Source organism: Ascaphus truei, chromosome 1 (genome assembly GCF_040206685.1).
Source record: "Ascaphus truei isolate aAscTru1 chromosome 1, aAscTru1.hap1, whole genome shotgun sequence".
Classification (NCBI taxonomy): domain Eukaryota; kingdom Metazoa; phylum Chordata; class Amphibia; order Anura; family Ascaphidae; genus Ascaphus; species Ascaphus truei.
In genome coordinates, this window is record NC_134483.1 from 149,242,487 (window position 1) to 149,270,063 (window position 27,577).

General features: G+C 43.3%; 1 protein-coding gene across 2 annotated transcripts in view; it reads left to right on the forward strand.

Moving 5' to 3' along the window:
• Nucleotides 1-27,577, forward strand: part of TTC39B (tetratricopeptide repeat domain 39B) — a 115,977-nt gene that overhangs the window by 41,279 nt on the left and 47,121 nt on the right. Inside the window, exon 1 of one of the 2 annotated variants that reach the window (XM_075595841.1) lies at nucleotides 9,472-9,794. The exons of the other annotated variant lie outside the window; for it this stretch is intronic. The gene's annotated coding sequence lies outside the window, so the exon portion shown is untranslated. Of the gene's footprint in view, nucleotides 1-9,471; nucleotides 9,795-27,577 lie in introns of those variants that run through there. 2 annotated transcript variants of the gene reach the window in all.

Consider the following 27,577-nt stretch of genomic DNA (forward strand, 5'->3'; position numbering starts at 1 on the left):
CCATGGCGACGTGTCTCCAGATGCCGGCTGAATCAAGGTAAGTATTGTTTACAGAGGCCCTGCAGCTCCCCCGGCACTTGATTTAAGTGCCTTCGGGAAGCACGTGGAGCCTCTAAACCCTGCGCCCCCCGCCGGTAATCTCACGCCCCCACTTTCCTACAGTATGCTCAAAAGGTAATGCTTGCCAGATTTAATTATTACAAAAATAGAAACTATGACAATTGGAGGCACATAGTGTTGTTATAATGTGCAATGCAATTCTTATTAGGTTCTCCAAATCTGTAATGGAACAAGAATCATATTTCTGTTTGACCCGCCTTCTGCTTGTCAGCTCCTTAAGTTCAGCTGCATGTATTTGTTCTTCACACACACACTGTGTCTGTGTGATGTATCATTATGTTGCCTTTTCCTTCCAGTCTGACAGTACTCTGGTTGTCTGGCAACATCTCCAGTCCTCCTAGGTATTAGACTTTACCATTCCCCCCTGTCCCTGCTGACCGTTGGTTTAGCCTGCCCCTATTCCTGTGTCACAAGCAGGACTCACTTCCTTTTCCACCCAGGACACAGTGAGTACAGCACCCATCTCTGTTACACTCCCATGGCAAGGCCATCTCTTTCTACCTGCCCTTAACTACAAACTCGCAACTACACACCATCCACAAGAGCCTGTATTTACTCCTGCTTTTCCAATAAAGTGAAGGAAATATTATAGGACTTGGCGTGATTTGGAAAGGGGGCTGAGTTAAGCTATCTGGGGCTATTCACACATCACACGTGACCCTGGCTTCAGAATAAAATCTGTCATTGAATTCAGTGGCACAAATGCTGCAGAAAGTGCCTTAATAACACAACATGAAACTGAGACTGATTGCTTTAGGAAAGCCTAACCTTTTTTTCCTTTAGAAAAACAGTATTTTTGCAATATTTGATTAATTGCACTGCATACTGTAGGCCGGATTTAGGCTACAAAAAAAAAAAAATGAATACAGCAGTCCTCTAATGATTTTTACTTGACATCGCAAGGACTGCCACGCCGGTTGATTATTATTTTGCTACTTTTCTAGGAGTGATCACACTGCTCTTCCTGGTGTGGTAAACTCAATTTGATTAGAAGGAGACAGAACCCCCCCCCCCCCAAAAAAAAATGAAAGGGAGGCACACTGTGTGAGTTATACTGTTCCTAAGCAACCAGAAGTAAACAAACTGCTCATATCTCTGCTATTGATCAAAAATAATCCATTTTAATAATCCTGGAATCTATCAACTATGATGTCTATATTATATAGTAGAGATTCAAATTCACTCAAAGGGAAATCCAACACACTGAAAAGATAGTGTCATAAACTGATACTGACGGCTGGATATGCATACCCTCCAATATTTTCCAGATTTAAAATAGGTAGACATTAGTCTATTACACCCCCACATCCCTAATTCACCCGCATACTCATACACACCCCACCCCTCAAACACTCCTCCCAGAGACACCGAAAGGCTGGCCATGTAGTGACTCCACACGGGACAGCCTATCGCTGAAGATGCTGGTGCCATGCAGCAGCGGAGGAGTGGGGGAAACCGGTGCAAGCAGGTGCACTACTTGTAAACCGATGCAGATTGCCCAAAATGGTACTGCACTGGCCATGTCGGTACAGTTGGAGGATCAGTATATGTAATGTCTCACATGAGTCTATGTATTATACAGGCATACCCCGCTTTAAGTACACTCACTTTAAGTACACTCGCGAGTAAGTACATATCGCCCAATAGGCAAACGGCAGCTCACGCATGCGCCTGTCATCACGTCCTGAACAGCAATACTGTCTCCCTACCTGTACCGAAGCTGTGCGCAAGCAGGGAGACTATAGAGACTGTTACAAATGCATTATTTACATCAGTTATGCACGTATATGACGATTGCAGTACAGTACATGCATCGATAAGTGGGAAAAGGTAGTGCTTCACTTTAAGTACATTTTCGCTTTACATACATGCTCCGGTCCCATTGCGTATGTTAATGCGGGGTATACCTGTATACAACAAAAAACAAAAAGCCCAAATTATGTTTAGAATCAATATGATAAAGTATATAGTTAAATACTATTCCTGTTCCCCACATGGCAGTAGGTACTAATTGGGATTAGCTCCTCCCTTAGCATAGGTAGGATGGGAAAATCTTTTGCAGGGACCTGGTATATAAGCCCTTCTCTGCAGAGGCAGTCCTTTTCTTCTCCTACAGCATAGCAGTAGTGTTTGTTATGTTGCTAAATTGGGACTCACCAGGACTGCGTTAGTTTAGTTAAATCTGGATGTTGACAGCCTCTCTTCCCCTGAAGCTCTGGCAGTAACACTGTCTGGAACAGACAGTCGGAGGCCCTGCGACGAGACAGAACACGGCAGAAGCATCTGTGAATGCAGGTAGAGTGGAACCATGGATGGGGTAAGACACGCTGGATTGCTGTCTAAGCCGGAAGCGGAGAAACACATCCCCTCAAAACAGCCATGGCTCTCTGATGTCATATGCGTGATGTCACCATAGTTATTAAAGGGGCAATACCATCTAATGGAACCTGATATTCTTGGAGCATTTTCTGAGGACTAAGGAGATTGCGGTTTCGCACAGAATGATTATAGAAGCTGAATAAGCAAAGGGTTGCTACCCAAAATATTGTTTCTATGGCCATGATTATACAGAAAAACACGCGCGGCACCGGGTGCCTGAAAAACATAAAAAAAATAGCCGTGCTTATACCTGTTGCAGTGTCCGTGCCGCGTGGAACTGCTGGGCGGATGTCTCCTGGCGCGATCCTCAGATTTTGTTCTTGGCTGGCGCCACCTCGTCACGTGAGCGGTTCTAGCCAATGAGGGCGAACCGGTCACGGTCACGCCTCCCTGTTTCCGCTTTGCAGTTTCCCTGGTATAATTAAGATGTCGCTCTGCGGCAGCGTGAGGGTGACGTCACCGGATCGCGCGGCCGCTCAACGCCATCTGGTATAATTGAGCCCTAACTGTGATATAGTACCTCTAGGGTTAGTGAGAGGAAGGTGGTTAATAAGCCAGATATGTGCGACCTACAATAAGCCAGGATATATGGGGATTGCTATAAACCAGGATATGCATGGCTTGCTATAAACCAGGATATATTAGGATTGCAATAATCCAGGATATGTGTGGCTTTCAATTAAGCCAGGATGTTCCCAGCTTCTAGTAAGCCAGTGCTCGAAGCAAAGAAATTATGCAAAGAGTTTTTTTTAAGTCTGTGGCTAGGAGCCCAATGACCATATTTCTACTCTACTATTCTGTTTGAAGAAATGCAGTCTCTCACATTAGGGATAAACAGACCCAGAAGAGATCAAGGACCCAAACCTGGATAGGGGAGGAGCATCTTCGTCAGAGGAGTTTGACATGTTATAGTAGTACCCGGAAGGACAGTTCTGTACTTCATCTGATAGGGACTGAATGGAATCAGCCTAATAAGAAATTGGTCACCCAGAGATGCTTTCCAGGATGTGTAACAGGGACTTATCACTGTTTGAGAGAAACTGTCTCTAAATCCAGCAGTGTGCTGGTTAATTGCGCACAGGCAATCAACCAGACTCCACCTGGCTGATTAGGACTCTTAGAAAAGCCTGATGTGAGAAACAGGAGAGAGATTCCTTGCTCACAACTGGGCTGACACGGGAAAGCAGAGAAGCCTGCACAAAGGTGTGCTGAGATCAAGAAACCCAGAAACCTACAGTATATTTACTGGATACAGAGGACCCAGGACCCTGCCAGAGACTGACATGGAGGGCCATCTGCTTAAGGTACCTCCTAAGACTTTGGGGTGATAGGCTGGTAATGGGAATATCCCTCCAGTCCTGCAGATGGGGTTTGGGGAAGTATGTTAGCCCATACAAAGTGATAGGGGTTTATTTTGTTGTTTTTTGTATGTTTTGCCTGGATAAAGGAACAGGCTCAATGAAGCCAAGATATGATTTCACCCTAATCGGTCTCCATTATATAAACCCCTGCACACATCTCTTACAGGATGTATCCCTGCTTTTCACAAAGACGTCAAAAGTTGGGGAAAATTCCTTGATGGTGGACAATACAATTACCCATATTGCAGGAAAGACTACTAGTTTTGGAAGATGCAGTAGCATGTTGAGACCCATCATATTGAAGAATTGAGTGTCTTGAAGAAATCCATTCTGGTAGCGGTGCTCGCTAGAAAGCCTATAGTACGTAGGAACAGCTTATTTTTTTAGAGCCATAAGAATGTTGCTAGGTAATCTGAAAGAGGCCTTGGAAAGCAGTGTAAAGGGAAACGAAAGTCTATTGGCATTATCAAAAATCCAGAGGGCGACTGACCTATACAGCAGAAGCATCGCTGGTTGTAGTGTGCCTGTCATCAGGAAGCACGGCCCTGTTAGTGGCAGCAAGAAGAGCATTGTTCGACTTGCAAGAATAACTTTGTTCTCTTCCCCACACAGGTTAATTTCTCTTTGGGAGAGAACTAGACCCCATAATAGCCAAGGTATCGGAAAAGTAGAAAGCAAACATTATTTATACCTCAGCAAGACAGAATGCCGTATGGAGAAGAAAAATTCTACGGACTTGGAAGGCCCTTGGCTCCACAACAAATATCGAGAGGGGGACAAAGTAGGCTTTTTTTTTTTGTGGCCCCAATGAGGAGGATATTTTAGTAGTGGCAAGTTTGTATTAAACAAAGGGAGCCCTGCAGTATGTCGTCAGAGGAAGATAACCTCATATCGCTACTGTAGAATAAAGCAATTGGCAATACAAGCTAAGAAGATAAACTCAGTGTCACGGGAGACCAGGTTATTTACACCTTATTACCGAGATCATTCATTGAGCAAAACAAGGTAGTGAAATTGTAATTTATTCGGCATAAATTCGCTTACACACCATAAAACACAAAATACAGACGAAAATACACACTTACTGTGGGTCTGGGGTTGAAAACGAAACTTTCCTAGGTGCAGGGAACTCTATGGGAGAGTTTTACCCTGCCCAGAATCTCCTGGAACCCAAATCGCCATAAAATGCCATACGCCACCGCTACGTTCTCTTCTGAGAACTTGGTGCATCCTGACTGCGAGTCAGCCCCAATCTCCTGGAACTCAAATCAACATAAAATCCCAGTCGGGCCCGCTACGATTGTTTCTGAGAACTTGGTCCCAAAATGCTGGACTTATTCTCTGGCGGGCAGGCTTTGTAGGCTTGAAATCGAAGCCGGTTGCTCTGCTATTACAAACAAAGCATCTTTGAAAAGCCCGCCCGCGCTCTTTTGGCTCAGACTCAAGGGGAACACACAATCTGATTGACTCATGGCTTCTCTTATAGTATTCTCTGCTTCATTCACAAAATAGAAGCAGACCGGACAGCCAATCAGCATGTGGGAACTTTCTCAAGCAGCCAATCGCAGCCGACCCAGCTAGAAAAGCCGGGTCAGCGGGAAATTCTAAACAGATAAGGGGTATGCACAAGCCTGCCACACCTCCCCCAGCTAGGTCTGGCAGAACAAGTGGCATCCCGGAAGAGCCGCTCTTGAGCCCAACTGTTGTATAACCATATTGTAAAATTATGCGACAAAGAATGTGTTTTTACCTTTCCAGGCGTGCCAGCAAGCAGATATTGCAGGGCTATTAGTTTCAAGGGGGGTTTTGCAGAGAAAGTATTGTCAGAATATGCCTAACTAGTCTGGGTCCAGAGTTGCTGGATACCCCAAAAATGTACCCGGGAATCAGGTCGGATTCCTGGAGACGTATAGGCACATTGTCCCGGCAAAATCTCCCCTTGAAAACACTTGCGCAACTCACCACTAGGATTCCCTGCTTCAGCACAGACCAGAAAGGTGAATGGGGCATAGGGATGTGAGGTGTCCCAGGAATTGTCAAGGAGTCCCTAGGTAAAGGGGATACCCAGTTAATGCCCATATCACCCAGAACCTGTATATGGGTTCTGAGGTGCTCCAACCATAGATAAGGGTGTGAGGAGTTTTAAAAGTCTAAGTCTATTTTATAGTGTGTGGGGAATATGGCTAATAAGAAATAAAGTGCAGCTTCTTATTCTATTTCCCATACCAGAAGTCTTAGGATTGTTTTGAAGTGTATATTTTATTAACAGAGTGTTTTAAAATACATATATGCTTGTTGCACAGTATTATGAGCTGGGACTTTCAGATCCAATGTTCTGACAGGCCGCTGGGCTACCAACTTGGTGCCAGGAAGTCTACTCTGACATCGGACATGAAAGCCACAGAGGATGCTGGCGGTGTGAAGACCATTTGGGCAAGAGGGCTAGGCTTAAGTGCCCACGTCCTGGGTTGAATGGAAGTCCTCGGGACTACCGTTTTCCCCACCAGACATGGAGGAGCCTGACCCAGGAGGTGGCTTCTGAATAGCAAGTGGCTGAGGTGGAAAACTTGCACATGCCTTTGGCTGTTTCAGAATCCATGCTTCCCTGGCTTCACAGGACTGGCATAGCTCTGATTTATAACCAGCCAAAGTTCCCACGCTGGATTGGCTGTAGCATGAATGAACTCAGAAATACTATAAGAATCCCTCAGCCAATCCGTTTGTGAGATTCTAAGCACTAAGACAGCAGCGGCAAATTTGAATGTACCAAAAGATGCTCTCTGAGAAATAGCAAGAGACCGGCTTCAGAAATTTAAAGTAAAAATATTTTCTAAGTCCAGCTTTTTGCGGCCAAGTTCTCAAAAACGAACATAGCGGTCGCGGCTAGGATTGCAAGCCGAATTTAATTCCAGGACGTTTGGAGCTAACTCCTGGTGAAGTGATTTTCAAGTCCTCTGGAGGAAAGAGAGCGGTGGCGTCAGGAACTTCATACTGATTTGAGTTCCAGGACATTTCGGGTTAAGTCCCTGTCATCTAAAGACCCTTGTTTTACGTTCAATTCAGCTAGGAAAGTGTAATTTTTACCCCAAGTCCCAAGTAAGTGTGTATTTCTTATGTAGTTTGTTTTTCATTGTGTATGCCTTTTCCTGCAAATACAGTTACAATTTATTTCACTTATCTTGTTTGGTAACCTCCGCACTGCACGCGCACGTTCCCCGCGCCAATACGGAAATAGCGCTGACATCAGACCTGCGCGGCGCACACATGGAAGCACGCTCTCACTGACGGGTCGCATCCCTACTCTCAGAGGTGCTACCTGCACTCTGCCCTACCACAGCCCTTGCTGGACACAAACCCCCACACTGCAGGTTCCTCATTACTCATCCTCATCCTACTTATGCTCAGCTGCCGCACTGGCAAATCGGCTAAGCATAGTACCAGTTGCGTTGTGTTTACCTATCCTTGCCTCCACAGTCTTGCCTTGCTGACCCTTGCTCTGTGTACCGACCCGGCTTTCCTCAACCATCCGCTCTTCTCCAACCCTGACCTTTGCACCTGGACTACGACAACGCTACCCTCACTAACCCCAACCTCGGCACCCGGACCACGACGACTCTCCTCTCTCCAAATCCGACCTCTGCTAAATATCCGCAACGATTCGTATCTCTCCTGCACCGACCCCTGTCAAGTATACCGACTCTCCGTACATCTGCAATCCCGACCCAGCTACCTTGACGAAATCTACAATCCAGATGCGCCCTCGTGGCAGGGGGGGGGGCAATATATCAATTTCCCACCTCAGCACCTCCGCCTTGTTTGTTGTGAGCACATCGTGACAGCACTCCTGAACCCAGGTACCGCTGGATGAGCAAAAAGGATCCGTCTGATCCCACAACGCCTGTTGAATCATTTCTCACTGGTCCGAAGACATCCGCCTCTTGAGGGAGCTCCAGCTGGAGGGTGTCCCTTAATGTCTAGAGTTGCCTGTGGTCTGATCCCAGACTAAAGGCAGCAGCTCACCGCGTGACGTCTCTTCGCTGGTGCTACACCTGACACTATAAGGCTGCGCTTATAGTGCCGGCGACAGCGACTCGACGTCGCGGCAAAACAAATGCATTGCCACCGTCGCATGCGCTTATACTAAGCGTGCCGCGATGGCGCGACTGGTCATGATCGCTGGAAGTAATCTTTATTTGATTTTCCAGCGACCGTCGGCTGACCGTCGACGGCACTATAAGCGTAGCCTAAGGCAAAAGGGTAGCATCCCAGTCTGGGGTCTTCTCTATGGCAGCCACAATAAAAAAAATAAAAATGGGACTTAGGACCTAGCTGGGACCTAAGGTGCAAACCTAGGCCTAGTCCAGGGGAGCAATGCTACCTGGAAACTACCTCAACGGTTCTCCCCTTCTGACAGCAACTCCAGTAGCTGCCTGTAACTACCAAACTGTGTCAACATTCTACCTGCATGTCCCTCAGGCTTCTGGGACATGTAGACCCTTGCGTAGCCTCTCTTAAGATGGCCGTCACAACTCTGGGGACTGCGCATGCGCAAAAACTCCACTGCACATGCGCGAACCGAAAATGGCCACCACAACTTCTCGCCTCTCTGCTCATGCGCACAGCTGCAATTGCACATGCGCGAACTACAATATGGTGTCCCCCGCTTTCCGGGTACCGCGGAGCTCCGCCGCTCCCATGCACCGCAGCCGTCCCCCTCCCCGGCACTGGGGGTAAGAGGGGACATGGCTACAAATGAGTGAGCCCCCTCTGGATACATTTTTTCATCTTGGATAGGGCTCTGTTTTTCTCCATTCATCTTGCTGCCTTACCTACATTGATGCACATCATTGGACCTCCCAGGACTGATCCAGATCTCTACATTAGTGAGTTCTGCTCCAAGTTTCTAGTATTGCTATTATACTAGTGGGTGGGAGATTATTTCTTGTCTGTAATTACTGCATGTGTATACCGACAGGATACACTAGTCTCCCTATTCCTGCTACTGATATGGTATACTGGACTCATGGAGGTACCTTATTTTTTCATACATAAAGTATTATATACTGGATGGATGTATGTCGGGTAGCACCAGACCTCTTCTACTATTTTCAAGCGTTCACACTGATGTCTAATCAGGATGAATAGAGATGTGTGATTTTCAGGAATCGGGTGAAATTCACTGATTTTTATTTTTGTGAAAACTGCACATTTTGCAACAAAATAAAATTGCAGCATTTAAAATTCAATGTGTTTTGCATGTTTGCCAGGTATCCTTTTGATTTTTCTCATTTCACTGTAATTTCTCTTACTGCAGAGACTGCAAATAGGGCACATGCACAAACTGAAGTGCATAATTTGTCTTAATATATGACCATTTTTGCAAATTCCAGAGCTCAGTGAACTCTTCTGAGCTGACTTTTATTGTGATGTTATATGGCAGTGATCAGGTTCTCTGTGTAGACACACTGCAGATTTCTAGGCAATGCAAGTATGTGCGTGTGTGTGTGTGTTTATGCTTGCCCTGTAGCTGAACAGTGATGGATTAGAATTAGGCTGCAGCACAGATTGGTGAAATCTCCCAGCATCCTTCCCTTGCAGAGACTGGAAGCATCATCAACTGTACCAGCATCGACTTGCTGCTACTGTAATTCAGTGACATTTCTTTTTAAATGCTACGATGGGGAGCCCCTGCCAAGCCAGCTGCAGCCTTTTAAACTTTGCATTTTCTTTTGCTGCTTGATGACTAATGAATTAGCCCATTGGTTATCTGGACATTAAAGGAAATTCAATACAAATATTTTATATTTAAATATTTATATGCCGTTGGCACTGGTTTCCGCCTTTGCTTTGGTAAAGTGAGAGGGTGAGCAAGCAGGACTTATCCCCGTAGTGGAACTGATTTTCTCATCTAAACTTCTCTGCCGATTTCATCCTGTAAGTACCTTGATTCTGCATCACGTCTCAATATCATGATTGCAGGCAACACATGCACTTGATTCACTTCATCCTTTCAATTCACCTTGAACACCTCCTGCTGCAGCATCACATACGTACTAACAAACCAGTCAGGGTTTTTTCATGGTGCGGGGGGTGCCCTGATGTATGTATGTTTGCTTGTTTTTCTTTAATTTAACAGAAATAGAATGTGTCTACTTGAGCAGATCATCTTCTTTTATTTTTATCTCGTATTCCCTTATTTTTCACACCCTTTCCATTTTCTGTTCCCTCTATTTCTCATTTCTCTCTCCACTGACGTATCTGCCTCTGCTTTCTGCAGTGCTTCATATTAAGCTCGGGATTCTTCTGTTTTGGTTTCTGAAAGGATGCGGTGTACAATATTGGTTTATTGTATCTGCAGACTGCATTTTTCTAATGCAGTGACTCTGTAAGCATCAACCTTTACTCTGTCACGCGCAATGGTTTTTCAAAAGGGCTGCATGGTCTCAATTTCCATTCCTTCTTTCCACAGCCTGAGGGACTTTTCATTATCCTTTTGCATCATCTTGTATGGCCTTGCGTGTTGGAGGAGGGGTGGAGAATTTGTTTTCATTGTCGGGTAGCAGAAACCTGCATTGGAAGGCAAGCAGGTCTCTAAATATGTAGTTGTACTGTTATTAATATTTGCATATATATGCTGACACTGCTGTTTGAATCACTATTATGTTTTTAGAAGGGCAACAAAAAATGAATTGTTGATAATACTACTGTAGGTCTGGAGCAGAGCCGAGGTTTCCTATGTACTAATGAACATTCACATCTCTTGTAGCTGTGGTCCTGTACTAGCATTTACTTTAGGTCAGCGGTGCGTCAAGTGGGGAGGCCTGGATTTTTTGGAGGGGGCGCAGGCGCTTGCAGAGGCCCCACGCTCTTCCCGAGGCTTTTAAATTAAATTCCGGGGGATTGCCTGTGGCCTCTGTAACAATAAAACTTACTTTGATTCAGACACTGTGACGCAGCGTCAAATGACAAGGGGGAGCTGGCAGGGGGGCGCAGCTCCAAAAGTTTACGCTCCCCTGCTTTAGGTCATAACTACCATATGTTCAAAGCACAGAAATAATTACTTGTGTGAAAATCCTTCCTCAGTGCAAAGAACCGTCTTAAAATATACCCTTAAAACCTTAGCAGGGGAGTAAGTGAGGAAAATACTTTTGTAATCAGAAATTGTAACCAGTTTGTGGCTAGAGTGATCAGCGATGCTTTGCAGTGCAATGCATTGCTGCCCTCTCTGGCGGTGAAAAGGTTAATGGCATCTGTGGGAGTAATGCTAGAGTATTTACGCCAAAGCGGTCATTTTGGTTGTTTGTGACCCAAACGGCCACTTTGGTATATATATAGAATACAGCCCTATAATCTGCTGACCTCTAATGGCATCATGCAATGCTTTTTAACTGTACAGATTTGCTATCACACAGTGATGCACATATACACACACTGAATCAAACAGGCAATTATCCTCACAAACGCATTCATGCACATTATAAACAGTGATTCTGATATATGCAATGATATACAGTAACATGTGCAAACATACACATAGACCCAAATTGCATATACACTGGAACATACTACTTTTATTTATTTATTTTTTGCTTATTTGGGTGCTATGCTCCAGCCTAGATTACTACAGTACAAAGAAACTCCCTTGAAAATTTGCTTTCACATTTCCCTTTTTATGTTACTCATATTAAGATGTATCAGATGTCTGTCTAATAGGATATAGGCCCATATTTACTAAGCAGTGCTCATCAATTGAACACTTTCCAACTCTGGAAAACATTGTGTAGCCCCATCACTATTATATTCTTGCATGATGGGTTATTAACTCCTACCTGTACATTTGTTATTGAGACATTTTCTGAAGCCTCTTATATATAGTGTTGTGTTCAGTGGATGTTATTAGACTGTTACATTGTTAAAATGGCAGCAGTTATGTTGGTCAGCTTTACTGTAAGACGTATTGTCATGATAAAGCCATGCAAAGAGGAAAGCAGGTGTGAGTAGTACAGAAACCAATGGGTTAACCTTCTTTTTAATTTAACAATTCGAGTTACTTTTTTTTATTGGTTAATCATGACATTTACATAGTTCCATGATTTGGGGGTCAATAAAACCATTAAGAACAGCCATGCTAACCAAGGTGACGGAGGGGGCACTCCATACATTATATAAATAATGTCTGGAACAGCACATAATATCACATTTAAATCTGAAAAGGGGAAAAGTACATGCTTGCAATGATATAAAGTGTGAGAGGATGTGTTTTGCAAATATCAGATCATTCATTTTCCTGTCAAGGTTAAAGGTGGGATGGTCACCAGTGATATCCATGTGTTCGTCAGGATGTGGTTATCCATAATCTGGGGGTTACAGGGAGAGCATTATGAAGAATTTTGTACTCTCAGATTAAATGGAAAGTAAATAATCCCCTTTATCCAAGAAACCAGGGTTAAAGGTCGTAGGAAACAGAGGGTGATAAATGGGAGATAGAACACATCTGGTCTTTGTTATAGCTGCAAGGTTTGGGGTTAAATGTGGGTTCTGAATCCATAGGAAGATTACTTGAGCACATGTACATTTCATATTTCCTACTTCATTGCCTTGTGAAGGATATAACATTATTCGCTGTTAATGTGTTCGGTTTTCTGTTATTGCTTTTTATTTTGGAAGCAGTCTGAATCTATGTACTGTGTGTTTTTGTAATCTCTTTCTATAATCAGCACAGTATGTCTTTTGTAATATTAAATCTAAAATTGAATATGTAATATCTGCACTCTAATAGAATGACCATTTTTGGACATGCTTTGCTAAATTAAGTTCTTGTTTTTAAATACATACAGTAACGTTCTAGCATAGGGTGGACCAAGTACTCCCTGAGGTGTAAATCCTTATGAATCCTGGTGGTGGAAGCGTAATCTGGGTGTAATGTGACGCTTTTGGGGTGTGAGTGCTCATTTTTGGTGCCCTTTTGGAAGGTGAGCGGGACAACTGGAGAGCTGGTTATTGTTAACCCTTTGTGCACATGAGTAAGTATGTATGTAATATATGTAACACATGAACCCTCTCTCCCCCCACACCCCGCCCCCCCTGAAGATACACTGCTAGTTACTGTCTCTGTGTGGTGCTGAGGCATACCTGCTGGTTCAGGAGAGCCGAGTAGTCGCGATGGTAAGGGGGAACAGGACAGCCTTTAGGTGATCTCTGTGTTCTTTTGATCCGTGCTTCAGCGCCTCCAGCTGTGATGAGCTCTTGGGATGCAGGAAGTCAGCTCCCACCACAACACTCCACACCCCTCCTGCCCAGGAACTGACACCCAGGCAGAGGTACAGTTGTGTGAAAAAGAAAGTGCACCCTCTTTGAATTCTATGGTTTTACATATCAGGACATAATAACAATCGTCTGTTCCTTAGCAGGTCTTAAAATTAGGTAAATACAACCTCAGATGAACAACACATGACATATTACAGTGTCATGATTTATTTAACAAAAATAAAGCCAAAATGGAGAAGCTGTGTGTGAAAAATTAAGTTGCTGGTCTGGAGCATTCAGGTGTGTGTTAACACAATGCCAAGGAGGAAAGACATCAGCAATGATCTTGGAGAAGCAATTGTTGCTGCTCATCAATCTGGGAAGGGTTATAAGGCCATTTCCAAACAATTTAAAGTCCATCATTCTACAGTGAGAAAGATTATTCAAAAGTTGAAAACATTCAAGACAGTTGCCAATCTTCCCAGGAGTGGACGTCCCAGCAAATTCACCCCAAGGTCAGACCATGCAATGCTCAGAGAAATTGCAAAAAAAACAAGAGTTACATCTCAGACTCTACAGGCCTCAGTTAGCATGTTAAATGTTAAAGTTCATGACAGTACAATTAGAAAAGACTGAACAGGTACAGTATGGTTTGTTTGGAAGGGTTGCCAGGAGAAAGCCTCTTCACTCTAAAAAGAACATGGCAGCACTACTTAGATTTGCAAAGTTATGCACCCAGTTTACCTCTATAGTAAAGATAAGTATGATACTGGCTTTAGCCAGATTTTAATTGCACTACTCACATAAGCTCATGCTCTATTTAACCCCTTCAGGGCTTTTACACTTTTTTCACCAGTCTATGGGAATATATATATACACAAAAATAATACACTCACATACAAAATTCCTTCAATTGGGAGGTTGATATATTTAAGCTAAACCGGCGCCTGCAGCTTAAAGATTATTTTAGCAACACTGATGCTAGGTTGGAATCTCTGAATCAGCCTGAGATGGTACCTATTAACAAATTCAAACCCTCTAGCTCTTTTGACCCACATGTGGTCAACCACAGCATCACCACCTTTATGGGTTTACTTGAGAAGGATACTAGACAGGCGGTCAAGAGTCACAAGACCAGCTTTCACAACTTATCCAAGGACGAAAAGAATGCTCTAAAATCTCTTAAATCTAATACTGACATTATTATTAAAGCTGCTGACAAGGGGGGTGGAATAGTAGTGATGTCTTACAAATATTACAGAGATGAAAATTTATTGCAGTTAAATAACATTAAGCATTATAAGAAATTGCTTGCAGATCTTACCCTTATTTACAAGAAAGAAGTAGATTCCATCCTCTAGATGGGTCTTAGCAATGGTTGGATCTCGGATGATACTGCTAAATTCCTAACTCAGGAGTTTCCTGTAATACCTGTGATGTATTCACTACCTAAAATACACAAGTCTCTAACTTCGCCACCGGGGAGACCCATAATTTCAGCACGGGGTTCCCTCTGCCATCCACTGTCGCACTATGTGGACAATTTTTTGCAGCCCTTAGTACAGCAAATGTCCTTGTATATACAAGACACCACCAGTTTCATTAACCAACTGGCTGAGATCAAACGTGATTTGAAAGGTGTTCTGTTAGTTACTCTTGACGTCTCTTGTTTATATACTAATATTCCTCATCAGGAGGGTATTGATGTTATCAGAGATTTATTGGGAAGATACCCTATTCCGTGTGGACCACCAGCAGAATTTCTTATGGTTCTAATTGAATTAATCTTGCACAAGAACTTCTTTAAGTTTGAGAGGTCATATTACCTTCAACTAATGGGAACGGCGATGGGGTCTAATATGGCCCCATCTTGCGCAAATCTCTATATGGATGCATCCGAAAAGATCCACCTCCTCACTGAGGCTCCACATTCTGATTGTATCATACATTATAAAAGATACATTGATGACATCTTTATACTTTGGAAAGGATCGGAGGAAGATTTGATACAATTCGTGGCTCATATTAATGAGATACCATCTACTATTAGGTTCACGGAATGCCATAGTGATACACAAATTGCATTCATGGCAGAGCGATTCAGGGAAAGAGGATACCAAGAAGAAGAAATATTACAGGCCTTGGCAAAGGCAAGAATTCCCACTCGGGAGGATCTCCTGAAACCATCCACCAAACAATCGGAAATGGATCGGTTAATGTAATCTCCACTTACAGTACATCGTCGGAATTGATACAACAGAGTATCAGGGAAAACTGGCACATTCTAGCCAACGCAAAAGGATTGGTAAACATTTCAAAACACCACCTCTATTTTGTTACAAAAGAGGACCATGCCTTGGAGATAAGTTAACATCATCAGATCCTGTGGATAAATATGTCACCAAAAACATGGTTGACACAACATCATGGGGTGCATAAATGCAAGGGCTGTATTAACTGCCAGTATCTTCTGCTGGGAAAATCCTTTACGCATCCCCATAGTGGAATTTCTATCAAGATCAATAACTTTTTGAATTGCGAATCAAGATATGTAGTGTACATCATCAAATGCCCATGTGGCTTATATTACGTGGTGTGACAGAGTCACTAACTCAGTAGGCTGGAATAGTGAATGGAGAGACGCTGCAGCCAGTTCACAGAGTGTTAATCTCCTCAGACAGAAGGAAGCACACCTGCAGCCTGATTAAACAGGGGATGAACTCATGAGTGAAACAAGTGCTTTAAAAAGCAGGAAGTTGCTCACACAAGGTGAGCTTGTTTTTCCACAGGAAGGTGGAGAGAACTCTCCCGGCTTGGTAGCCGTAGCAGCTGCTGCTGCTCTGGTCCCCAGTCCTGCGAGGAGCTTTGCTGCTGGGACCAGCTGGGACCCCAACCCAGGATAAAGATAAACATTGCTGCGAGTCTGGACACAGCCTGCTCCCCGGAACCGTGTTCCTGTTTGCTGTTTGGAGCTGAAACAGATATTATGCTTATTGGTTATCGTTTGTGTAGCATGTTTTGGGCATGACCAGATTAGCTGGCTGTCCTGTTAGTAAGGGCTCAAGAAGTGAGTTAGTGTCCCTAACGGGACTAGGCTTTAATTTGCAAGAAAGTAGTTTCTTAAAGGGACAGTGCACCCGTACTTATTTTGGTTGTGGCTAATAAAACCACTAGTGTTTAAAGTTTCCCATCGTGTCAAGCGTCTTACTGACCCCGCTGCGAGGCCGTCCTGCCACAGTGGGCAAAACATCAAGGATGCTGAAGGAACGGATTGCTCTTCACAGGTCATCTATTAGGAAGGCACTACTACATACTACGGACCAAGACGAATTGAGACATTTACCTGTTGCAAGGCATTTTAAGAATCTAAATCACACCCTGGCGACTTTCCGATGTATGCCAATAGCACAAGCTCATATTTCAAACCGTGGAGGAAATAGAAACAAGATTTTGTTACAGATGAAAGCGAGATTCATTTTCAATCTGAACACCGTGACCCCAAGGGGTCTGAATGAGGACCTAAGTTTAGGATGCTTCTTATAAATTTAATAATGAATAATGTGTATGATCTTGCTTTTTCCTTACTCATTTGATTACAAGCAGTATGGTGCTTGATTTTTTATATATTAATTATAGCCTATGGCTCAAAATAATTGTCTGTGATAGGTTGATATTAGAATATTTATGCTGCATGTTTATTACTCCTGGGTGGATATTTTCCACTAATATTCTTTTTTCCTTGTGTTTTCTCACTCCCTGTCCTCGCTTTTTTTTGTCTAGCAATTTGCCCCCATTATCAGATTTTGCTAGTGTTTATTGGTCAGTTATCCATACTTATGCCTTTATTACTCATATTTTAGATATAGGTGATCTCCCTAAATACTGCCATCTCTGGCTATGATTCCAATCAGATATTTACTGGCTGGATTTATATTAGCCTTAGTAATAAATATGGGACATTAGAGTATTATTTTTTTGGATATTTACCATAAATGCTATGTTAGGAGCTACAGTATGAGTGTTATTTTAACATTTATTGTGGATATATATATATATATATATAGATATATAGATAGATACTAATAGCCTATGAAATGTTTTTATATCTTTTGTATATTTGGATTAGCTAGTGTCTCCTATATATATATTTATTCTTTCTTCCTTTATTATTTCTTTCTTACTATTGTGCTCTTCTTTTTCTTTGTTATAGTGCACTACAATGTATGCAGCCATCACGGAGGGACTAATGGCTCTGCGCATGTGCTGACTATCAGCTTTGGACAGAGGGAACAGTCACATCCCCCTCTGACTCCTCCTGTGCCGTTTAGGTATGCACATGCGCGATGGACATGCCACATCCAAGATGGCATCTCCAGTTGTCTGCTTTTGTACTGCACATGCGCAGTGCGATTCCCCCTCCAAGATGGCGGATCGGCACTCACATCAAGCTGCTTCTGATTTTCGCGGGCTTACAACACTTAAGTAATGATACACAGGTGATTTTTGTATGTTTCTCTTGTATATATATCCGTTCACAATCCAGGGGGAGCACATAAGGGAAATAAAACAAAATACAATCTAAGTGCAGACAATATGACAATCAGTGAATAAATATTGTGTCTTGGCTCTTAAGTCCAGCCTACACACAAGATGTCGATAAAATACGGGCAATTGGGAACAGTTTTCTTTGCGGGAAGAACCTCTATTTCAATTGTGGTGAAGACCTCCAATCTCAGCAAAACAGCAGTGTATGTAAGGAAGAAAAGATATCCATAGTGCAGACCAATCATAAAAAACGTAACTTTTATAGAGTGAAAAATGAACACTTACAATAAAAATTTTAAATAATGCATATATCACAACACTGTGATGGAAGAGTGTATGCTGTGGACATCTGGCTCACCCCCCGCCTCCGGTCTGCAATCACTGTGTGAGACGCCGCTATGTTGAGCTCTCCACCTCCGGGGCTCACTCTGAGGCGTGCCGTCAGTCACCTCCGATTAGTTGCGACACGTCACTTCCGGTTGGTTGCGATGCGTCACTTCCGGTTGATGTTTCTGGGTCTGCAATCTCTGTCCCTGCTTCTCTCCTCCAGTGGGCGGCTACCACTCTACGCGTCTCGCCAATCTGATACGTGGCTTCGTCAGGAGTGTACCGCCCCTCACATCATATAGACAAGTTATACAATTCAATATGAAAATATGTACAGTAGCATATCAATGGGATGCGTGAAGGGGTATGTAGCCGAGAAGATGCAAATAACAGTTCCTCATGTTCTACAAGTAATTGACTATTGATATAACAAGGATCTTAAAAAAACAACCATCCAAAAAGATTCTCTCTTCATGAGTTCCAGATTGCGATCTCCTCCCCGCCAGTGTCCCGGAACATGTTCTATGGACATAGAACATGTTCCGGGACACTGGCGGGGGGGAGATCGCTATCTCGAACTCATGAAGAGAGAATCTTTTTGGATACACAGGTTGCGGACTCTCTCTCCCAGGGGCCTGAACATGGAAATAGTAATAGCACCTTTTCTGTGAATTAAGTTGCTCTGAGATGCTAATTATGTCTTTCTTGTTTCTTCCCGTTTTGTTCTCTCAGTGTTTTCACAGTTCTTGGTTTTTTTTTTAAGATCCTTGTTATATCAATAGTCAACTACTTGTAGAACAGGAGGCACTGTTATTTGCATCCTCTCGGCTACATACCCCTTCACGCATCCCATTAATATGCTATTGTACATATTTTCATATTGAATTGTATAACTTGTCTATATGATGTGAAATTGTTATGATGTTTAATCCTTGTACAATATTTAAGTTCATGTGCCCCATTGATATGCTGCTATATACATTTCCGTATTAAACTGTATAATGAGTCTATAATAGAAAGCATCTTGCTTCTTCATCTTTGTACATCATGGAGTTTGAACTATTCCCCCTTTTTTGCACTGGATCCCCCTTCCCATTTGTATACATGTTTTTTCTGCTGAATGTGTAATAGTCAGTTTTCATTGGACTGCCCCTTTAAATTCCCCCACAGTCTATTTGAACAAGCATTTTTGTATGCATTTATATAAATCCTAATTTAGGATTTTGACTGATCGCTGTATGGATGATTTTTCCAAATAAATTATTCCCAAATAGATTATCATTCCCGCTTAGATCATTTCCATTGTTATGAAATTTTCCGTTTTTTCCGATTAATTGAATATATGACATTTTGTCTGAATCATCGCGTATATGCTCCCTTTTATACATAGATGAAAATGCTAATAGAGTAATCTACGTTACCAATGAGTGCAGACCTTTTAGAAGCAATTGTCTTTTATTAATGCTAATTATGTAGGGTATATTAGGATGTTGGGTAGGAGGGGGCGGTACACTCCTGACGAAGCCACGTATCGGATTGGCGAGACGCGTAGAGTGGTAGCCGCCCACTGGAGGAGAGAAGCAGGGACAGAGATTGCAGACCCAGAAACATCAACCGGAAGTGACGCATCGCAACCAACCGGAAGTGACGTGTCGCAACTAACCGGAGGTGACTGACGGCACGCCTCAGAGGGAGCCCCGGAGGTGGAGAGCTCAACATAGCGGCGTCTCACACAGTGATTGCAGACCGGAGGCGGGGGGTGAGCCAGATGTCCACAGCATACTCTCTTCCATCACAGTGTTGTGATATATGCATTATTTGAATGTTTTTATTGTAAGTGTTCATTTTTAAACCTATAAAAGTTATTTTTTTTATGATTGGTCTGCACTATGGATATCTTTTCTTCCTTACATACACCGCTGTTTTGATGAGATTGGAGGTCTTCACCACAAATGAAATAGAGGTTCTTCCCACAAAGAAAACTGTTCCCAATTGCCCGTATTTTATCTACATCTTGTGAGTAGGCTGGACTTAAGAGCCAAGACACAATATTTATTCACTGATTGTCATATTGTCTGCACTTAGATTGTATTTTGTTTTATTTCCCTTATGTGCTCCCCCTGGATTGTGTACGGATTTCTACAAATTGGGGGACCAGTGAAACCAGTCCCTACCAGCTGGGTTTGAGCAGGGGGTTTTAATTCACTTGTGTTAATGGACCGTCATCCATTAATTACAAGATGCCATTTATAACCTTTCTAATTTCGTGCCCGACGTGTGAGATGGAGAATTTATCCTTCTCAGACGCAAGCTTAGTTAGCAGTGAGGGCGGAACAGCAAGTTCAGCAGTCGTAGGGGAAGCCGTAGTACTGTGGTTGCTGCAACCACTGTGTCAGTAACCTTTTGATCCTACTAGTGTTCAGACTGTGATAGGAACAAGTTGTGTTGGCTCTGTTTTAGGCCGTGCCTATAGTACCGTCAATGGCGACGGCGACACAACGGGTGACGTCACCCGTCGCCACCGGCGGCGCGGATTTCCGGCCATTTGATTGGTTCAAGGGCCATCACGTGAGGCGACAGCCCTTGAAAAATCAAATTTTGCCGGCTACCAGTTTTCGCGACGGCAACGTCGCTCAGTCGCATTGTCGCCATCGCGCTTACTATAAGCGCACGCGGCGGCAATGCATTTGTTTTCCGTCGCCGGCGCATCGCCGGCACCATAAAGCGCGGCCTTAGAAGCAGCAGGCAGGACTGAGGATTTGCAGACAATTATCAAAGAGTGGGTTTCTGTCAGGGCCACTTGTTAACTGCTATTTCCTTTGTGTCATTGACCTCAAGTGCGCAGAGTGTCCTGCTGCCCGTGCATGGGCATACTCACAAAAAGTGTAAGAGCGGCGGCCGAGTACCTTTAAAGATGGCGGAGGAAGGTGGGAAGATTTGAACGTGGAAAGGTCTTTAGCAGTGGGGTGCCCTTCGGTAAGGTGTCCTGCAGTCTGTAGTTCCTGCAGCGGCTAGTGTTGCAGCAGAGCACCGGCGGGGATTTGGATGCTGACATGTGTCTGCAGCAAACCATCCTAGACCGTTGGCAGGGTGCCCTCTTGCATGAGTAATTAAACCGTATCAACCCTGACAGGACTAAGGAGATTCTTACCTACTAGCAATTCTAAGGTGATATTCCAAGGCCTTTACTAAGGAACCTCCTATGGATAACCTGGCCATCACCTCTTGTGGGTAGGATAAAGCTCAGGCCATATAGACGGGTCCTAATCTTTAGGAGTGATCCTAACACTAACACACAGTTACAGACTAACAGGATGTGCACTTTATACAACAAGATCCCTCATTTTGGTCTCCTCCTGAGATCTGGTCGTAGAATGTTCCATCTCCACATATAACCCAATGGTCACTATGACTACTAGGGGAGAGGTATAACGTTCTAGTTAGTAGTATTACTTAATGACATGTCTAGGTGTGGCTAGGTTCTGCTTAGTCATCCTACCCCAAGTGATGGATAGAGGCAATACACTGTAGCTATACCTGCAGTTAACCCACTAGAGGCCTTGTGTAGTATTCGACAGGAGTGCAATACATACTACATACTGTACGTACAGTGGTGTGAAAAAGAAAGTACACCCTCTTTGAATTCCATGGTTTTACATATCAGGACATAATAACAATCATCTGTTCCTTAGCAGGTCTTAAAATTAGGTAAATACAACCTCAGACGAACAACAACACATGACATATCACAATGTGTTATGTTTTAACAAAAAATAAAAGCCAAAATGGAGAAGCCATGTGTGAAAAACTAAGTATACCTTATGATTCAATAGCTTGTAGAACCACCTTTAGCAGCAATAACTTTAAGTAATCGTTTTCTGTATGACTTTATCAGTCTCTCACATTGTTGTGGAGGAATTTTGGCCCACTCTTCTTTACAATGTTGCTTCAGTTCATTGAGGTTTGTGGGAATTTGTTTATGCATAGCTCTCTTATGGTTCCGCCACAGCATTTCAAATCGGGTTGACTGGGCCATTGCAACACTATAATTCTTTTCTTTTTCAGCCATTCTGTTGTAGATTTGCTGGTGTGTTTGGGATCATTGTCCTGTTGCATGACCACACAAAAATACAGTTATCGCTCAGTACCAAAACCAAACAATGAAGTATAAGGCTCCAGGTGCGTAGGGAGGAGATAAAGCAAAAACACAAATGGCGAACAGAATCACCCAGGTCCCTATTGGCACGCACTCATGATGCACAAGTTAATTAACAAGGATACATATCCATTAATTTCAACCAAAATACCCACTACCCCAATGAGGGTATATCAACAATAACAGACAGACAGTCTGTATAAAAACAGAAAATAACAAAACTTTAATGTTGACAGATAGTCACGCCGAAACAAGTGTAAGTATGTATAGGTGAGTTAAAAAAGGAATAAAAATGATCCCCTGAGGGAAGGTGTATCAGGTGGAAAGTTAGTAGTGAAATCAATCGGCTTAGTAGCTATATTGTAATAATCTTAGCCTCACTACAAATCATTCCATATATATAAGGTGGTGCGGTAATTGCTAATATAACCCTGCTAAGGTATATACCCTACAAACTGAATACACGTGGTATATCGTAAGCTGCAGCCGCAGCAGTGGTAGGTATAATAAAGAGTGTGGTGTGTAACAACATACTCACTGTATGTGCAGGCAATAGATAGTGGTGCAATGATAAGCAGCTATACGCCTAAGAATGCCTCTGTCAGATAATGCCCCAACACTCAACCCCAAAACTGATAATATCAGAAGGCTGCAGCACCACAATGTCAGTAGTGTTTGGTATACGACTGTATCTCCAAGCAGAGTGAGGAATTCTCCCGCCACCACTGTCCTGAACACCGTCCCGCTCGCAGTGAAAGAAGCGTCTACGGACACGAAACGACGTCGGGGTGCAGTGAAATCACGGTTGTGGCGCCTGCGAGCGGGACGGTGTTCAGGACAGTGGTGGCGGGAGAATTCCTCACTCTGCTTGGAGATATTAGTAATTACCGCACCACCATATATATATGGAATGATTTGTAGTGAGGCTAAGATTCTTACTATATAGCTACTAAGCCGATTGTTTTCACTACTAACTTTCCACCTGATCAGTTTTATTCCTTTTTTAACTTGCCTGTACATACTTACACTTGTTTCGGCGTGACAATCTGTCAACATTAAAGTTTTGTTATTTTCTCTTTTTATAAAGACTGTTTGTCTGTTATTGTTGATATACCCTCATTGGGGTAGTGGGAATTTTGGTTGAAATTAATGGATATGTATCCTTGTTAATTAACTTGTGCATCATGAGTGCGTGCCAATAGGGACCTGGGTGATTCTGTTCGCCATTTGTGTTTTTGTTCCTGTTGAATGACCCAATTTCGGCCTAGCTTTAGCTGTCAGACAGATGGCCTCACATTTGACTCTAGAATACTTTGGTATACAGGTCGACTCAATGACTGCAAGGTTCCCAGGTCCTGTGGCTACAAACACAAGCCCAAATCATCACCCCTCCACCAAGTGCTTGACAGTTGGTATGAGGTGTTTGTGCTGATATGCTGTGTTTTCTTTTCGCTAAACGTGGCGCTGTGCATTATGGCCAAACATCTCCATTTTGGTCTCGTCTTTCTAAAGGACATTGTTCCAGAAGTCTTGTGGTTTGTTCAGATGCAACTTTGCAAACTTAAGTCATGCTGCCATGTTCTTTTTTGAGAGAAGAGGCTTTCTCCTGGCAAAACAAAAAGAACGATTCCTGCGCTCATACCAATTAGGCCAAAATAAAATAATAGTCTCATGAAAAAGGGTATTTTGTTAAACCCTTGGGCCAAAGCATTTGTAAGCCTGCATTGCATTGACAAGGCATTAATGCAGGTACATACAATATATATATACATGCATACATACATATATATATATATATACAGGCATACCCCGCTTTAAGGACACTCACTTTAAGTACACTCGCGAGTAAGTACATTTCGCTCAATAGGCAAACAGCAGCTCACGCATGCGCCTGTCAGCACGTCCTGAACAGCAATACTGGCTCCCTACCTGTACTGAAGCTGTGCACAAGCGGGGAGGCTATAGAGCCTTTAAATATGCATTATTTAAATCAGTTATGCCCGTAGATGACAATTGCAGTACAGTACGTGCATCAAAAGTGGGAAAAATGTAGTGCTTCACTTTAAGTACATTTTCACTTTACATACATGCTCCGGTCCCCATTGCGTACGTTAATGCGGGGTATGCCTGTATACTTCTTTCTCTCACAAAATATATATTTTGTGAGAGTATATAGACATATGGAGACCAGGGGATCCTGATAGCCAAAAAGAGACAGCACACTGCAGGTATGGTATCAAAAAAGTGTATTCAGTAACACAAGGCCGCCAACGTTTCGGTCCTCCCTTCAGGCCTGTAGCCTCCTCATCTTCAGGCCTGTAGCCCCTGGAAACGAATCCAAAAAGGACCAATGCCCAACCATGAAAAAAAGCCATAAAATATAATCCAAGACCTGGTGGCCATAAAAAGCAACAATGAAAAAAAAAAAAAACAGTGTAATCCAAAACCCGATTGGCCCTTTTGCAATCCAAAGCCATCCATGGCCTGCGATGGGGGATCCTCAACTTGACCCTAAACCTTGGATTTGCTGTTGATTGAAAGCTCTTTTATAAGTAATTCTTTCTTTTTTTTTTTTTTTTTTTATCTTCATAGTAGTATTCTTCTTGAATCTTCACCATCGGATTTGACCTTCTTGAACACTTCTGGTCTATTGCAAGGTCCCTAGTTGAAGTACATGTGTCCCAATAACACATTTTCTACTAGGGCCTGGCTTATTATAATGGCCTAGGCTGTTGCAGAAGACTATAAATGTTCAAAGCGGCCACATCCGGGGATGAAGATTCAAGAAGAAAATAGAAGGTGGCTTTGAGAAAGATAGGAAGAAAGAGAGGAAATACAGAAGAAAAGTGTGACATTGAGGGGGTAACCAGGCCATCAATAAAGGTATTAAGCCTGGCTGGTTACCTCTGATCCATATTTGGGGTTTTAGTGTGTCAGCTCTTAAACCTGTCTGTTGTACATGAAATACATATGATTGTATGACAAAGAATGTGTGTTTTACCTTTCCAGGAGTGCTAACCACTAGAGATTGAGAGGTTATGAGTTTCAAGGGGGGTTTTGCGGTAAACGTGCTGTCAGATTGTGTCTAGGTAGCCGGGGTCGAGAGCTGCTGGCTACCTCAAAAATGTAGCATGGAGGAAGAGGTTGAAACGGCGGTGCATCTGCCACAAGTTGAAAAATGGAGACCGGACTGCTGGGTTCACGGTACACAAAAATTTATTTTAGGCACATAAAAGTAGCAAGAGAAACAGAGGTTTTCCCTCTCGTGGCAGATGCACCGCCGTTTCAACCTCTTCCTCCATGCTGCATACACCTGGTAGGAGCACGTCGACAGCCCCCGGAGTACCACAGCTCAAACAAGTGAGTAACCAATTCATTGGTATACTTTTAGACAATTGTTTGCTACAATCAAATCACTGGTCACAGAACACCTTTGCATACCTGAAGTTCATACAAGATTTACCTATGTGTTAGGCTATTGAACATGCTTATGAAGTGGTGTATCTTTTAGTGGGACGACATACGAATGGGTTAGTTAAGCTGTCTTTTGAGTGGGATCAAGATTCAAGGTGCAACACTTTGCACGCAATTCACATGGACATATCTGGTTAGCGTCGCAGGGGGTTCATTTCTCCCAATTTCTCTTGTACCTCAAAAATGTATCCTGGAATCAGGTCATATTCCTGAGGACATATAGACACGTCACTCTGGTCAAAATCCTCTCTTGAAAACAGTTACGCGACTCACCGCCAGGTTTCCCTGCTTCAGCACAGACCAGAAAGGTAAATGGGGGCATACACTGGCGACACACTTTATTCGAGCTCGGCTAGTCCCACGAATTCAGGTATACCCGGGTGTATTGAGGTTTGTGACTGTTTTCTGCCCGAGTGCATTGGGTTATTTTCCATGCAGGGATTGAAGCATTTTATTCCCGCTGGCTGCAATACTGCACAGTATATATATATATATATATATATATATATATATATATACACACTGCATTACAATTCATGAATTTATGCCATCTGGTAGACACGCGAAGCATTGCAGCCTATTAAATCCTAATCATTATCATTTAACAGATCAGCCGCCCGTCAGCCAGGCATGAACCCAGGCTGGGAAGGCAAATGCAACGGGGCTTGTCAGAGGTGAGGAGCGGCGCATTCCAGGTATCTGCCAGGTACATACTGGGTATTTGCTCGAATAAAGTGTGTCGGTGCAGTAGGGATATGTGTATCCTGGGTACAGTCAGGGGTCCCTAATTTAGTGAGGTCCCCCCAGTATCTGCCCAGATCCCCAGAACCAGTATAGAGGTTCTGGGGGATACTCCAACCATATATGAGGTTGCAAAGGTTTTTATGAAACCTAAGTTCTATAATCAGGAAAGGAAGGAGCTACAGCTCTGAGAATGAACCCATGTGTCTTTTCATTTTACTTTGGAACTTAGAAGAAATATGGGGGGAAATGTTTTGTATCATAAATATTTAATAACCCAGATGGCTATGAGGGTTTTAAAGTCTAAGGGCTGTTCTATAGAGGGTGCACTTGCTGCGCCGTGCGTGGCAGTTATAGTTGGCTGTGGATAGTCAGCCTTCCTATAATAGGACCCCGCGCGCGCGCAAGGCAGTGAGCGTGGAGCCGGCCGACAGGGGGGAAGACAGGAAAAATAAAGATTTTGCGCATCGCTGAAGTGTGTGTGTGAATCTACAGTATATATGTACAATGTTAATAAATAATTTACCAACGTATTTATTTATTATAAGCTTATTTAACACACACACACAGTACCTCACTGTCGCTCACAGCATACACACAAAAAGTGCGACACGTGCACGCGGGTTCGCATATTCATGCGCGCATGGCCGCACACACTATATTACGGGCCTATGTCAGGTTTGCAGTGTGTGAGGGATATGGCTATTGAGAATAAAAGTAAAGGGTCCCATTCTACCCCTCCATAAACAAAAGACTTAGACGGAATAAAAGTGTAAAGTATATTTTATTAAACAGGTATGTTTAAAATGTATTATGCTTGTGCATTGTAAAATAAGCTGGGACTTTCAAAGACGGTATTCTGAGTTAGCCAGGTGGCTACCAAACTGTGGTCCCACTGTGTCTACTCGAGGTCCGGACTTGAAAGCCACCAATGCTGCCAGAGGTCCGAAGAACATTTGGGCAGGGTGGCTAGGTGAAGTACCCACGTCCTATGATCAATGCAAGCTGTTCCGGCTAGTATTCGCCTTCCCAAAGCTGGAGGCACCTAGCCCCGCGGGTGGCTTCTACGTAACAAGTGTCTAAGGTGGCAAACTCACGCATGCCATTGTTCCATTCAGAAGATCAGCTTGCACGGCTTCAGAAGACTGGCAGCCATTTGATTGGCTGGTTGGAAAGTTCCCATGCTGGGATTGGCTGTAGTATTTTGTGAATGAACTCCAAAATACTA